This window comes from Xenopus laevis, chromosome 7L, assembly GCF_017654675.1.
Source record: "Xenopus laevis strain J_2021 chromosome 7L, Xenopus_laevis_v10.1, whole genome shotgun sequence".
Classification (NCBI taxonomy): Eukaryota; Metazoa; Chordata; class Amphibia; order Anura; family Pipidae; genus Xenopus; species Xenopus laevis.
This window is the reverse complement of record NC_054383.1, coordinates 127,155,420-127,170,719: the sequence shown is the minus strand read 5'-3', so window position 1 is coordinate 127,170,719 and position 15,300 is coordinate 127,155,420.

Below are 15,300 nucleotides of genomic sequence, written 5' to 3'. Positions count from 1 at the left end.
CTCCCGTGCGCCACTCATTCCGTGCGCAGCCTCCTCCGCAGCAGCCAGAAAGAAGAGGAAGAAGAAACCGTCGGGCCGGTACAGCCAACTGGTGCCGATTCACAAGCTTGCGGAGAGGAACTGCTCACATCACGGCTCGTTCAGACCTGCAGACGCTGAGCCGGAAGCACAGAAAGAAACCCACCGCTGCTAGGTCGGCCATCCGCAAAGTAGCACGGGTCACCAAGCGGCATTCCAGGGGACATTCCAGGGGCCACAAGGCAAAGTTCAAGAAGAAGAGACACTTCTAGGTAGCAGCCAGGATACCAAAGAAAGCGAGAGAAGCCTTCCCCAGAGGGATCGGAACAGCCAGCACAAACCCTGCTCCACCAGCCAACACGCTGCTGTCAGTAGAATTGCCAGGGAGGAGAAATCAAACACTGCAGGATGGATGGTCGCCTTTTCGCCGTTTCTGAGGAGGACAGGAAGTGGAGTATATGTAAGTTATTTCTTAATAAAGGCTTTGCTATTTAAAAGTTTAATTTGTCTTGTTGTTTATTTTTCTTTGTATACTAATGAATTTTTTAACAAAAATTTTTGATGTTACTGGTCCTTTAACTCGGCAGGGTGTAAGGTGGCGAATATTCGAATTAGAACTGTTTCTATAATCCAGTTGTGATACATCTCACATTTGAATTTACATTTCGAATTTGGAGACTAAAATTTGAATGTGTGAATTTTGACACTGTATAATTTTTTATCCTTATTTTAATTTACTATTCGATCCTTAATAAATTTACCCCTAAATGGCAGTGTGTATAGTATTTCCTTAACTGAGGAAGGGTCTAGGGTTTTTTGTAGATAAATTGTCTAATTCTGGGCCACATAAAGTTCTGTCTTGCATAAAAAAGGGCATTAACTCAAGGGATGAAAACATAATTATGCCTCTTTATAGGTCTCTTATAAGGCCTCATCTGGAGTATGCAGTGCAGTTTTGGACTGAGAGGGATATAAATGAGCTAGAAAGAATGCAGAGAGGTGCAACTAAACTCATAGGGGTTGTTTTCTTTAAAAAACAAAAATACACTTGCGAGGGGACATGATCACACTATACAAGTACATTATAGACAAATAGCAGGGGACCTTATTACCCATAAAGTGGATCACCGCACCAGAGGCCTCCCCTTCAGACTAGAAGAAAAGAACTTTCATTTGAAGCAACGTAGGGGGTTCTTCACAGTCAGGACAGTGAGGTTGTGGAATGCACTGCCGGGTGATGTTGTGATGCTGATTCAGTTAATGACTATAAGAGGGACTTGGATGGTTTTTTGGACAGACATAATATCAAAGGCTATTGTGATACTAAACTCTATAGTTAGTATAGGTATGGGTATATATAAATTATGTGAAGGTATGGAGGGGTGTGTGTATGGATGCTGGGTTTTTATTTGGCGGGGTTGAACATGATGGATTTGACACTACTTCCTGCTTTACAGTTTTCTTGTGACTTGAGGGGGGCCACATGGGTCATGATTGTTTACTTTTGAATCTGATCTACATGCTGAGAATCAAAAGCAAACTCACTGAACTGTTATGTCCCCCCTTGCCGACTAACTCAGAGTTAGAGAGCTGAAAAGTTGTGCTCTATTCTGTAACGTGAGACATCTGTTGACTCCAGTCTTTATAGATTACATTTTTGGCTAGCTAACTATATTTGAAACATATTTTTTATTTTGCAAAGCCCATCTATTTATCCAGTTCTTATTTTTACACTGAACTGCTCCTTTAAGGGGCAAATTCATCAAGGGTCGAAATTCGAGGGGTTAAATCCCTCGAAATTCGACTGGGGAATAGATTTGAATAGAATCGAATAGGCAATTCGGGCGAATTTACGCGCTGGCGAATAGTCGAATTGGCGAATATTCGCCAGGTGAATAGGCGCTTGATCGAATATTCGCTCGAAGGATTTTCATTCGATCGAATGCCTTTTTATTCAATCACAAACTTGGAAAACAAGCCTATGGGACATTCCCATAGGCTTTTAAAGCAATTCGGTAGGTTTTAGGTGGCGAAGTAGGCAGTCGAAGTATTTTTAAAAGAGACAGTACTTCGACTATCGAATGGGTGAATAGTCGCAGCGTTTTTGCGCTCGATCTATTTGAATCATTCTACTCAGGCGAATTTACGCCAATTCGATAGTCGAGGAGCACAAAAATCCGAAGTTTTTTTACTTCGAATCATTCACTCGAAGTTAGTGAATCGGCCCCTAAGTGTTGCTAGGTAGTTTAGAGACAGCAAATTGCTTACCTAGCTTACACAGTGGTTAGTAGCTGTTATTGGTTAAGATTGAAACTTGTCATTGAGTTAATATTGATTGGTTCAATAGGTTATTGGCATGCTTACAGAACACTCTATTTATTTACAAAATTGAAATGAAAAACATAATATATGAATTTATATTATCATAGTCATTGAAGGAGTTGATGCATTTTTAAGAGGGTCAAGCTGCTCTTGGTTTGGTGAATAAAGCAGGGCCACTGAAGGTGAGCAGTGGCTGGCTAGGTTTTCAAGTAGCTTATGTACTGCCTATATATAAATATTTACGTTGATGTGTTTGGCAGCTGCTGTGAATTTTGGCTAATAAAATAGCTGTGGCATTTCTCCACCTAATCTAGCGGTGTCTGTGTATTTCTGTTCTTGTTATATATCTAGGCCTTGTGGTATATGAATATCTGTCTATGGGGAGGCACATTTATCAAAGCTCGAATTGTGAATTTTTTTTAACTAATACATTTGAATATACACAAAATTCAATTGGGAGGTTATGTGATAAAAAAATTGATTATCTAAAACTGAAACAAATATTAACGACCCAAAAAATTTGAATCAAATTCATCTAAACTTGAATTGAGTTTTTTCTTCGAAAAAATTGTTGTCAGGAAGGCTAGTACCATCTTTAAATTGGTCACTGGACCTCTTCCATTTACTCATACATGAACTCGCCAGGATTTAGGTGGCAAGTAGTCGAATTTGAATTTTTACAAGGGTCATGGTTTGATAAAGCTCGAAATTCTAATTTGAATTAAAATTCAAATCGAGTTTGGATTAATCACAATTCGAATTTGAGAGTTCTGACCATAAAGAAAATTTGAGAAAACTCTGGCCCATATAGTGAAATATGGTGAGATCTAATTTTTTAAGAGATTTTCCCATCACGGTATATTCCAGAGTTGTACTTATTATTAGGGAAATTCTTTGCCAGTTTTGCATGAAAAAAAACCCATAGACACCAATTTATTTAGAATTTTCAATGTTTCACAAAGTTTCACCAAAATGAAACAGGACAGATCTGCCAATCACTGAACTTATTTTTGAACTTTTTTTAATCCTAAGGTTTAATTGTGGTACATGAAAAATGCTCTCCTATTTCTTACTGTTTTCCAAGTTATAATAAAAGCATGAGGCAGCAGTGGGGTAATTACAGGAGAGCTGCTGGGGGGGGTGGATTCAAAACAGCTCTATAGCTAGGAGACTTCATGGTCCAACTGCAACCATGGGGTCTGCTTCCCCAACAGTTACACCACTATACACAGGTTGATCCAACACCAAAAGTAATACACTCATTTCAAGCCTTAATATAGGGCCTAGTAAGGCCTGGAATTTTGCCCTCTGTCTACATTTAGCATCATCAATGCCAAATGCCAATGCCAAAGAGCTCCGGCTCTGATTCACTTTCCTGATTTTCCAATAGTTGACCTGAATAAATTGAAAAATAGAGAGACAGAGTCCTACCCTGTATAGTTCTTCATATGACACCCACCATCCATTTGGCCTGCAAGCTGTTAGATGAAATACTTACACAACATTTTTGTCTAAGTGAAACCTACTACTACTACCTACCTACTACTAACTACTATTAGATCCAGAGCAAGGCAAAAAACCCATATGCAGCTGCTCCAATTTGCCTCAGAGTGGAACAAAAGTCCTTCTTCGCTTCCAAAAGGACAATGGCACTAGTCCAGAAAGCATGAAACACTTTCTTAAAACTATCTCATATATCTGCCAGTACAACAGTCTCAAGGAGAAAGCTTTAGAGTCCTCACAGTAAAGAACTTAATCCATAAAACTTTTTAGTCTACATGAATGATCTTGGATCTGCTGGATGAACCTACTGGTGATTAAAGCATCAGATAGTTTACTGTATTGTCTTCTTATGTAATTATGCAATGTAATCCTAGTAACCCATAGCGCGCAGAGACACGCACAAAGATTTTGGGACATTCATTCATCCAGCGACTAATTTCCTCTTCTTCTGATCTCCCTGAAAAGCCTTCCCACCGACTAGAATCTAAATCACCGGTGGGATGGCACTCGGAGCGCTTCATTTTCCGAAGTCACCCGAAGTTGCCTCCTGAGGAAGATTAGTCGCCCGAAGAAGAGACGATTAGTCTCCAAGTGACTTAACTTCCCTGAATCTTAGCGTGTGCCCTTACCCTTAAATGCCTCTTCTATAATGTAAACAACCCCAATGTAGCCAACCTAAGATCTAGATAGATCTAAGATTCTATTACCTTCATCAGCTTAGCCAATATTGCTTGGCTTTTCTCTGTTTACTAAATATTCTTTCTGAAGATTTAAAATCAAAACTGCACTGCATATTATAGATGGGGCCTTACAATGCCTAGTAAAGAGGAAGTAGGACCCTCTTTTCCCGTTACTCAAAACCCCTTTTAAACCAGGACAAAACTTGCCTACCTTTCGTGAAGCTAACTGGCATTGCTTACTACAGCTAAGTTAACTATCCACAAATCCCCTTCTGCATCAATCATGTGTCTAAATTAATCAAATTTCGAATATTAGTGGCCTGAGGCAGTTTGCTGTTGCTGCAATTGCGCTCTCTGTGCTAGAAGAGCCTCATTTCTGCCTCATTGGTGCAGCACCCCTGTAAGTGGATTGCACATTTTTGTACCCCAAATGTATAATCTTATATTGATCTAAATAGAATCTCATTTGCAACTTAACAGATCCTGCTGTAAGGATAGCAGTTCCTGGATGGAATTAAATGGGCTGAATATTTTTATTATTATTGCTTATAATGCCCTGATACATTGTGAAATAATTTTGATCTATATAATGCTGAAACTTACTCCAGCCTTCCGGTAACCTGCTTTTAGGAAGAGTAAGAGGTATTTTCAGGAGATGTATTATTCATGGTAATAACAACACTGACAGCCAATCCCCCCCCATCTGTCATCATCCTAAAGGTCACAATTTGGTGCTCCTTAATGCTCTTCCACTTGTGGCTGTGGCTTTGTTAGATGTGGACAGCAATCTCTATCTCTAAATATGTCAGTCTCAGGGGACAAGATTATGTGAAAGACAATAAATATGTTTATCCCACTGTAATTCTAGAAATAACTGATAACATTCTTAGAATAGTGTTATCTGAACAGAAACATTATTATGAAACAGGCTATAAATCACATGTATTTATGTATAATTTGTTCTTACATAGTTACAGAGTTAATTTAGATTGAAAAAAAAATGTAAATATACTGTATATACACATACATGTAAAGACCTGTCTATACACTCACATATATGAACTGTCTATACCTGTACTAACTAACTTTTGATCTTAAAGGAGAAGGAAACCCTGTAGAAAAAAACCCTGTACCCCCCACCCCACGTAGACCCCCCTCCCTCCTCAGCCCAGGCTATACTTACCCCTCATTGCAGATTTTAGCAGCGGACTTCACAGCATCCATTTTCCAGGTCCTCGGTAAGCTGCCGAGAGATTGGCAATCTCCGTCAATTTCAGCACATGCGCTGTGGTCGAAAACTGGCAAATTGGGGGGGCAGTTAGCCTCGGAGGAGGAGGGGGTCTACATGGGGTGGGGGTACTGGGTTTTTTTTTCTTCAAAATGCATCAGTAAATAGTGCTGCTCCAGCAGACTTATCCATTGAAATACGTGAAATACGACAAAATGTCTAGTCCCATGTCAGATTACAAAATTGAATATAAAAAAATCTGTTTGCTCTTTTGAGAAATGGATTTCAGTGCTGAATTCTGCTGGAGTAGCACTATTAACTGATGCGTTTTGAAAAAAACATGTTTTCGGATGACAGGATCCCTTAAAGTATTTGTTAAGACAGCAGCAGTACAACCGGCTTGAATCCCTGGTTCTGGAGAGGGACTATGGAGCCTCGTGCTCCCCAGACCCTTGCCAGAACTGTAAGGAGGCTGTTAAGAAGTAGCGGGTTGAGAGTCTTTATGACCAAGAGGGTAATTTATAAATATCTAGAGAGGGAATCCTGGGGGTTATGGGGCTTACTATGTTGATCTTTACAAAGAAAATGTTTTGGAAAAGGAAAGGATTCATGATTTCCTAAAGACAACCCCAGTATTGAACACTGTTATTTCGGATTTTTTTCCCTTTGATATCAGAGATAAAGGAGGAGGAAGTGAGGCAGGCAATAGATAAACAGCAGAAAAAGGCTCCTGGACCAGATGGGTTAACAGCTGAGTTTTATGTTACCTTCAAGGAAGATCTGGCCCCAATGTTAGCCCAAGTCTTTAATGCCTGCCTGTTAGAAAAACATCTTTCACCATCTATGCAGTACTCCTCTCTAATTCTGATATCAAAGCGGTATTTGAGGCACATTGGGGAATTGGAGGCCAATTGCCCTTCTCAATTGTGATAGGAAGATTCTGGCAAGGGTGCTTGCACAGAGGTTGGGTGAGGTAACTGGGTCTCTTCTTTCTGATTCTCAGTTCTGTTCAGTAGAAGGCAGGAACATCTTTGGGGCTGTTCAGTCACTAAGGGAAGCACTGGAGAGGTGTAAAGCTTGCCAGTGGGGAAAATAATTTCTGTCTCTAGATCAGGCAAAGGCATTTGATAGAGTCAATCATGAGTATCTATGGGCTGTTTTGCACAGATACGGAAGAATTTGTAGAATGGATTAAAGTTCTATATGAGGGGGAGAAGAGCTTCCCACTGATTAATGGTTGGAAGGTGAAGATTTTTTGGTAAAAGCTGGTGTGAGACAGGGATGTCCTCTGAGTCCACTCCTGTATGTTTTTTCTCTAGATCCATTCCTGAGGAGACTGCAGGATAGTGGGCTTGGGGGATCCCATTTCCTCTGGTTGGATCCTTTAAGTCTATAGCCTATGCGGATGATGTTACTCTGGTAATGTCAAAACCTGAGGAGGAGGGAAAGGTTTTGGAGAACATCAGAAGCTACTCTGAGGCTTCAGGGTCTCAGATAAACCAGGAAAAGTTGGAAGCTGTTTGGGTCTTAGATGAAGAACCAAGCTTTAAGCTTGAAAAATTTCCAGTGGCCCCAGGTTAAGTTAAGATTTTGGGGATTAAATTTGGGAAGGGAGATCTAGCGAAGGCAAATTGGGAAGAAAAACTGAATGCTGGTTTGGCATAAGTTCAGCAATGGAAGTCATGGAGGCTGACCTATATAGAAAGAATTTACATCATATCAATCAAGACAAAAAGTGTTTCTTTTTGTCTCTCATGTGTTTTTGTTGCCAGAATCTCTCTATGCCAGAATCTGGAGCCTGTTCTTCCAAATGCTTTTGGGGAACAGGCTCAACCCAGTAAAAAGGGGATCACTTTCCTGCAGAAGAAACGGGGAGAGTTGGACATGACATGTCCTGTGTTTTTTTTTGCACCATCTTTCTGAAGTTTAACTTTGGAGGGGCGGTGCAAGGCAAAGAATCTCTGTGGGAAGCCAGTGTTAGAGACTGGGCATTGCCTTTTATCAAGGATTGGTTACTCGGTGGCAGAGTGAAAGAGGTAAGGATAAGAGGAGGCCTTTTACCCACCTATCTGCGGCAGGCAGTAAAAACATTGAAAAAAAAGTGGAGTATTAGTTCAGAAGATCTGAGAACAAAACAAAGAAAAATATTATATTGGAAAATCTTAGATCTTCATTTTGTTTCCCCAGTTAGTGTCAAAGATTGTCCAGGACATTTGTTAAAGGAAAGTATTACATTTTTAATGAGCAAGAGGATGCCCAAGAAATATTGGGACAATGCATGGCTTTCACTACAAGGAAAACTGTTTGTAAGAGGCAACATGAAATACCTAAATATTGTGGACAGAGTGTGTCCAGGGGGATGCGGTGTTGAGGAGTCACAAGAACATTTTCTTATAGAGTGTTCAGTGTCTTATTCCTTGAGAGAGAGCGTGGCAAATTGCCTTAATATGGATCTGATTAGAAATCTAAACTTCTCAGAGTTCTCCTATGTAGTAGTAGAAAATCAAAGGGCTGCCAACAAGGACTGAACAATTCTATATATAATGATTGCTGTTATACGCTACCGCTTGTGGCATATTAGATGTAAGATGACTATCAGCCAATTGTGCCTTTCAATTGAAACCATTTGCAGAGACATTATGGGGCTCATTTATTAAAGCAGCGCAGCGCATAAGTGGACGCAAAAGGTTGTCTGCGCCATCACAAGCGTGATCGCTAATATATTTGCGTGATATTGCGCATAACACAGAGCTTTTGCGATGGTTTTGTTTATGCGCATTGCGCAAAAGATTGGGCATTTATGTCGCAAACGATGCCGTGGTTGTTAGGGGCGTGGCTGTGGGCGTGGCTACAATGCGCTTGCACTGCGGCCGTCGCAGATTTGCGTCTGTATATGTGCAAAACTGCACCCGGGCAACAGCACCACAATTTTTACGCCTGCCTCTTCGTGGCGTAATAGTAACGCTCTTCAAAATGCGCATTCCTGCCCAGCTGCGCTAGTATATTCAAGATGAACAACCCTTGTAAAGTGCATATTAACCACGCCTTCCACCCAACATGTTTATATTGACCAAGGTTCCTTTAAGGGTATCAGGTAGGCTAAACACCTTTGCAACCAAACAAATATTAGCACAGAAACAAATGTAGATGCGTCTAAGTGAACGCAATATGCGCAATATGTGACGCAACTAATTAAAGCAGCGCATTCATACATGAGCACAACTAATCCTTACCTTTGCGGTATCTTCCTGTGCGCACAATTTATTATAAGCACTGCGACAGCTGATACGCAGTTTCACACGTCGCACCTGTCTTGTGTCTACATTAGCGCACAAATCGCACTGTTAAGGTATCGTGCGCTACATTATTAAATACTCGCATGCGCTGGGCAAATGTCTGGCCACTGCGCTCTTTTTAGCGCTGCGCTGCGTTAATAAATGAGCCCCATTGTCTTTATTAAAACCAGGGAATGTCAATATTCTGAATCTTACAAAAAAAAAATGTGGGAAAGTATTTAATTTCCATTTGAATGCTTTGATTTGTTCTTGATTGTTTATCTGATTGATGTTTAATATTCATTGTAATTCTGAATAATTTTAAATAAAATTCCCTAACACAAGATAACAGCTGCCTAGAAGATCTAAGAACAGCACTCAATAGTAAAATCCAGGTCCCACTGAGACACATTCAGTTACATTGAGTAGGAGAAACAACAGCCTGCCAGAAAGCAGTTCCATAGTGCAGCACTGGCTCTTTCTGAAAGCACATGACAGGCACAATGACCTGAGATGCACCTACACACCAATATTACAACTATCCTTGGAAATCAACCGAGCTAGCACCTGCCATCACAGATGGCAGATGCCCTTCACTGCTTTAAATTCAAGTTCATTTCTTCAATTATTGAGTCTAAAGAGTTGGCCTTTGGTTCACTAATCTTTAGAATGAGGGAAACATCCATTCATAATGTTCTTTAATGCACTTGTAAAGAGTACAAATAGACATAGTGAGATTATCAAAGAATGCTCCATCTGTAAATGGGACCTGCTGATTGTAAAGCACTATGAAACATACTGGAAATAATATAGAGGGAGAATAACTCACAGGATCCACTGAAATAATATATGGTTCCACAGCTGTCATATTTGGTGTCACAGTTTACAACAGGTCCAGTGCATTTCACAAAATCCTTATGTAAGTACCTATCGCCACAGGACATACATTTTATTGAGCATACTGAAAGAGAAAAGGGTAAAAAAAGTAAAAAACAGTCATTTTAGAATACGATGTTTGAGGAAAATACATTAAATAAAGGACTGTTATAGCCTCAGATGTTCTTGCTGTATGGTGATTAATAAAGGGAAATACAAATGTTTTCAGGGTTTTAGGAAATCTCATTATAAGACGGAAGAGGATTTAGGGAGATGTTCCTGTTATGGAGAGTTCTTAGGTCAAAGAGGAAATGTTGGCCCCTGCACTTCCTTATAGGAGAAGGAAAGGCACTCTCTTCTTGGGGGTGTCAAAAGTTAGGCACCCCCAAGTGATTATACAGTATATACTTACCGCACACCCCAACCCGGTGATCCTATCTGTAGAAAACTGCCCCGGCCTGGCGTTCTTCCAGCGAGCACCATGGAGCAATTGGCCTCCGACTTCTTCTTTCTCACGCAGTAGAGCAAAAAGCTAAACTTTAACGAAGAAGTCAACTATTCTGTTCTACTATGAATGCATCTGCCCTGGGAAATTTGAAGAAAGAAGAAGAAGGAACAGGGCCGGATTTTACGTAGTGGGTGCCCCTAGGCCCACTGAAGTTCGTTGCCCCTGTCCCCTCCCCTTTATTTGTGCAAATGTTCATCATCTGGACTGGAGCAATGGGGATTGACACATGGGAATTTAAAAAATGATTGCATCTCCAGTGCTTTTGAACCAATGTGGGTGTGGTTGGGCAGCATGCCGCCCCCCCCCCCCTAAAATCCTGCCACCATAGGCCCAGGCGTGGGTGGCCTTTCCACAAATCCGGGCCTGAGAAGGAAGGTGATCGCTCTGTGGTGCTTGCTGGTAGAATCCCCGGACCCGTGCAGTCTTCTCCTTATAGGAGCACCGGTCCTATCAAAAAGATTGCACAACCTTATACACCAAGTCCATTTTACAAAATTTGGCAGGTTATTGACAGTGTGAACACATTTCTGGGGGTATTAGGGTCATGTTTTATGTTTAAGTACAGTTTTGCTAATAAACATTACATTTATACAGTTCAGTATAAAATTCTGTATAAATATAAAAACTGGGTAGGCTGTGCAAAATGTTTTAATTTAGTTAGTTAGCCAAAAATGTAATGTATAAAGGCTGAAGTGACTGGATGTGTAACATAATAGCCAGAACACTACTTCTTGCTTTTCAGCTCTCTAACTCTGTGTTAGTCAGAGACTTTAAGGGGTGCCACATGGGACAAAACTGTTCATGAGTTTGCAATTTATTCTCAGCATTCAGCTCAGATTCAAAAGCAACAGTTATGACCCATGTGCCCGCCTATCAAGTCACTGATTGGTTACTGCCTGGTAACCAATCAGTGGAAACCAAGAGAGCTGCAAAGCAGGAAGTAGTGTTCTGGCTATTATGTTAGACATCCAGTCACTCCAGCCTTTATACATTACATTTTCGGCTAACTAACTATATTAGAAACATTTTGTATTTTGTATCTATTTATCCAGTTTTTATTTTTATACTGCTAGTCTTAGTTCACCCAAGAGATCTACTTGTTTTATTAGTTATAACTTTTTTAAAATGAAGGTGCTGACTATACTCTACAAAAGTCTCCTTATCTTATTAAGTTTGAGAAACTTTGTACCACACAGGGGCTCTTTAACGACAGCTCTGACTGAGTAATTTAAGATGGTGCGGCCCCATCACCACTCCTAATTGTGGGTCTTAACTCTTTCTTGGGCATGTTTATGTTTCACCCAGTCAGGTAGGTGAGGGAATGGGAGTCCATCTTCTCTGTAGTGTTATATCAGTCTCCACACACTCCTTAAAGTAATCCCCAATCTACGGCCAATTCCAGCTTCAGGTCCCGGCTGTCTGTCAACCCTGCTCACTTCCACAGTCCTGTCCCAACCACACTCCACTAGAGGGGTTTCCTTCTATGACTCAATGGGCTCCTCCACCCTGTTTTCTCTCAGCCAAATAATTCACTGGGATGGTGGCCTCCTTTACACCTTCCTCTACCCGACTTACTGGCTCCACAACCGTGATCTCTGATTTCTCCTCAGTCACCTTAACCTCTGGGGAGCTCAGGTGGGACTTCTGTGGATGGTAAGCTAGCACTTCTGCCCTATCTAGAGCAGACTGCCCCACCTAACAAATCCAAAAAATACATATAGACAGATACAAGAGTCCTCTGCACTCAACCCACTATCAATATATTTAAGGCATTAAAATTTTTTTGCATACTGCTACTAAAAAATACAAAAACAGGGATTGTTTGTCCATATATTGCAATATATTTAAGCTGGCCAACTACGTCAAAGTCATCCCATATCTGGCCAGTATGGATGGGCAAATTTGAGACGCCCATTAAAGTCTATGGCCGTCAAAAAAATGTTGCCTTTAAATTTATGTAGTGCAGCATGCAACGTTTCGGGGACAACCTTTATCAAGCATACTGGAACAGAACGCACAAAGTAATTTAAAGCCTACGTTGGTAACGTGCCAAATTAAGCGGGTGTTACCATGATTAACATAATTAAATAAACAATTAATTAATAAAGTGCATAAACCAATACAAAAAAGAAAAGAGCAACAGTAGAAAATTATCCGCAAGCACCAATTAATGATGTGTGAAGAAGTGAAGTGTCCAAATGATCAAAATGTCCATAAAAAAATTGTTAGAAAATTCATCCATAATGGTAAAAATTCATAATCTTCATTATTCATAAGATTCAATAAATAGTCCAAAAATTAAAAACATCCAGGAAAAAGAAGACAAAGTATCACGTTAGTCTATAGACAAGATACAGCAGACTAGCATGTAACAATGTATCAATCTCAATTAATCATCAGGAGGAAACAAGTTAACTAGCTTACCCTATGTGGGAGGGAGGAAACTGTCCCTAAATAAATTATTTGCTTGATTAGACTTGTGGTGCAGTAAGTTCATTTTTATATTTAGTATACAAAATACAGCTTTTCCAGCGTTATTCTTTTTTAGACTTTACATGCCCTTTAAGCCTAGTTTTAATAGCTCTACTGGTCTGGCCAATATATAATAACCCCCATGGACACTTGATACAATACACAACATCACATGTATCACAGGTATAGAAGCCTTGAAGTTCATGTTTAAAGGACAAGGAAAGTCTAAAATAGAATAAGGCTAGAAATGCTGTATTTTGTATACTAAACATAAGCATGAACTTACTGCTCCACAAGTTGGCTACAGGGGGTCACCATCTTGTAACTTTGTTATACATCTTTGCCTGACCCTGCACATGCTCAGTGTGGTCTGGGCTGCTTAGGGATCATCATAAACAAAGCTGCTTGAATTCTGCATGGCTGGTAAGTAAGGTGGGGGCTCCCCCTGCAGTTCATAAGTTTGATTGTTTCCCTGCTCAGCAGTTAGGGACCATCTGACAATTCCTATCGACACCAGTAAATGAAGGGAGGATTTAACTGCATACAGTCAGGTTTCTTATAAAAACGGTACACATTTTTTAATTAAAGTATATTGGAGATAGGTTTCTTTTTCATTAAAGAAAGTAAAAATGGGATTTTATTATTTTGCCTTTCCTTTTCCTTTAATACCTGAATGTGGATGTGTCACAACACTACCGGGGATAATAGCACTACAGTGGCTACAATTTCTGCAGGGGAAGGTTCCCATGCTCTGAGTACCTAGTATGTTACGTACCCCTTTGTGTGAGATGACCTTACGTTTAATGAATTCACCGACATTCTTACCCCTTCTATAAAAAAAAATGGGTGGTGCCTTAATTGAGATTGATACATTGTTACATGCTAGTCTGCTGTATTTTGTCTATAGACTAACGTGATACTTTGTCTTCTTTTTCCTGGATGTTTTTAATTTTTGGACTATTTATTTGATCTTATGAATAAAGAAGGTTATACATTTTTACCATTATGGATTATTTTTCTAACAGATTTTTTATGGACATTTTGATCATTTGGACACTTCACTTCTTCACACATTAATTGGTGCTTACGAATAATTTTCTACTGCTGCTCGTTTCTTTTTTGTTATTTTCATTAACTTAAATTTTTTTGTATCGGTTTATGCACTTTATTAATCAATTGTTTATTTCATTTTGTTAATCATGGTTAAACCCAATTAATTTGTTATGTTACCAACCTAGGCTTTAAATTACTTTGTGCATTCTGTTCCAGTATACTTGATAAAGGGGTTGTCCCCGAAACGTTGCATGCCACACTAAATAAATTTAAAGCAAGGGTTTCACCCTGCCAGCATTATCTGTGTGCCAATGAACTTTTTTGCTCTGTAGCCCCACCCTTCCCAGCTATAGTCAGATGGTCTCAGTGGTGACCAATAAAAGGGCAGCCAAGTTTGGGAGTTTTACTTTGAAAGCAGCAAGTAAGTTGCAGGTAAAACTTAGTCCCTGTGTAAAATGTATAATGAAGCAATAGAATTCTTAAATTAATCAGATGCAATTTGAGTGTAGGACTGGCCAGATATGGGATGACTTTAACGTAGTTGGCCAGCTTAAATATATTGCAATATATGGACAAACAATCTCTGTTTTGTTTAAAGGGTGAGGCATTTTTTAGTAGCTGTATGCACAAAATGTCTCAATGTCTTAAATATATTGATAATGGGTTGAGTGCAGAGGACTTCTTGTATTTGTCAATCAAAGACTTCTAACACCTTCTGTTCACACACCCCCTTGCCCCTCTGGAAGCCTGCATTCCAATCTATACTGGCTGCTTTACTTGCCAGCATTGTATTTTATTGCTGGTCAGCCTCAGGGCTACTGTTAGTCCACTCTCAATTACTGCCCCATGGTGGGCACTCTTGATTCAGGCTCCTCCACAGATTGGAAACTTCCATCCTGCCGCCTACACCAAATGTAACTATGCTACACATGGTTGGCAGGCATCCATTACAGGGAAAGTGCAAAAATGCCCAGGGTCTTTTTTTACCCCAATATACTCACTCATTTTTAGGACAACAAATTGTCTTGCTAACCAACCTGATACCAATTTCTTAACTCACAATCTAGACCTACATGATATATAGTTACATAGTTAAGTTGGATTCAGTCCATCAAGTTCAACCCCTTGAAATGAAACCCAATGCACATACACACTCACACTGGCCCCTCCATACACTCACATAAACTATATAAACCAGTGATCCCCAACCAGTAGCTCGTGAGCAACATGTTGCTCTCCAACCCCTTGGATGTTGCTCTCAGTGGCCTCAAAGCAGGTGATTCCAGACTTGGAGGCAAGTTTTGGTTGCATAAAAACCAGGTGTACTGTCAAATAAAGCCTCCTGTAGTTGAAGAGTCCACATAG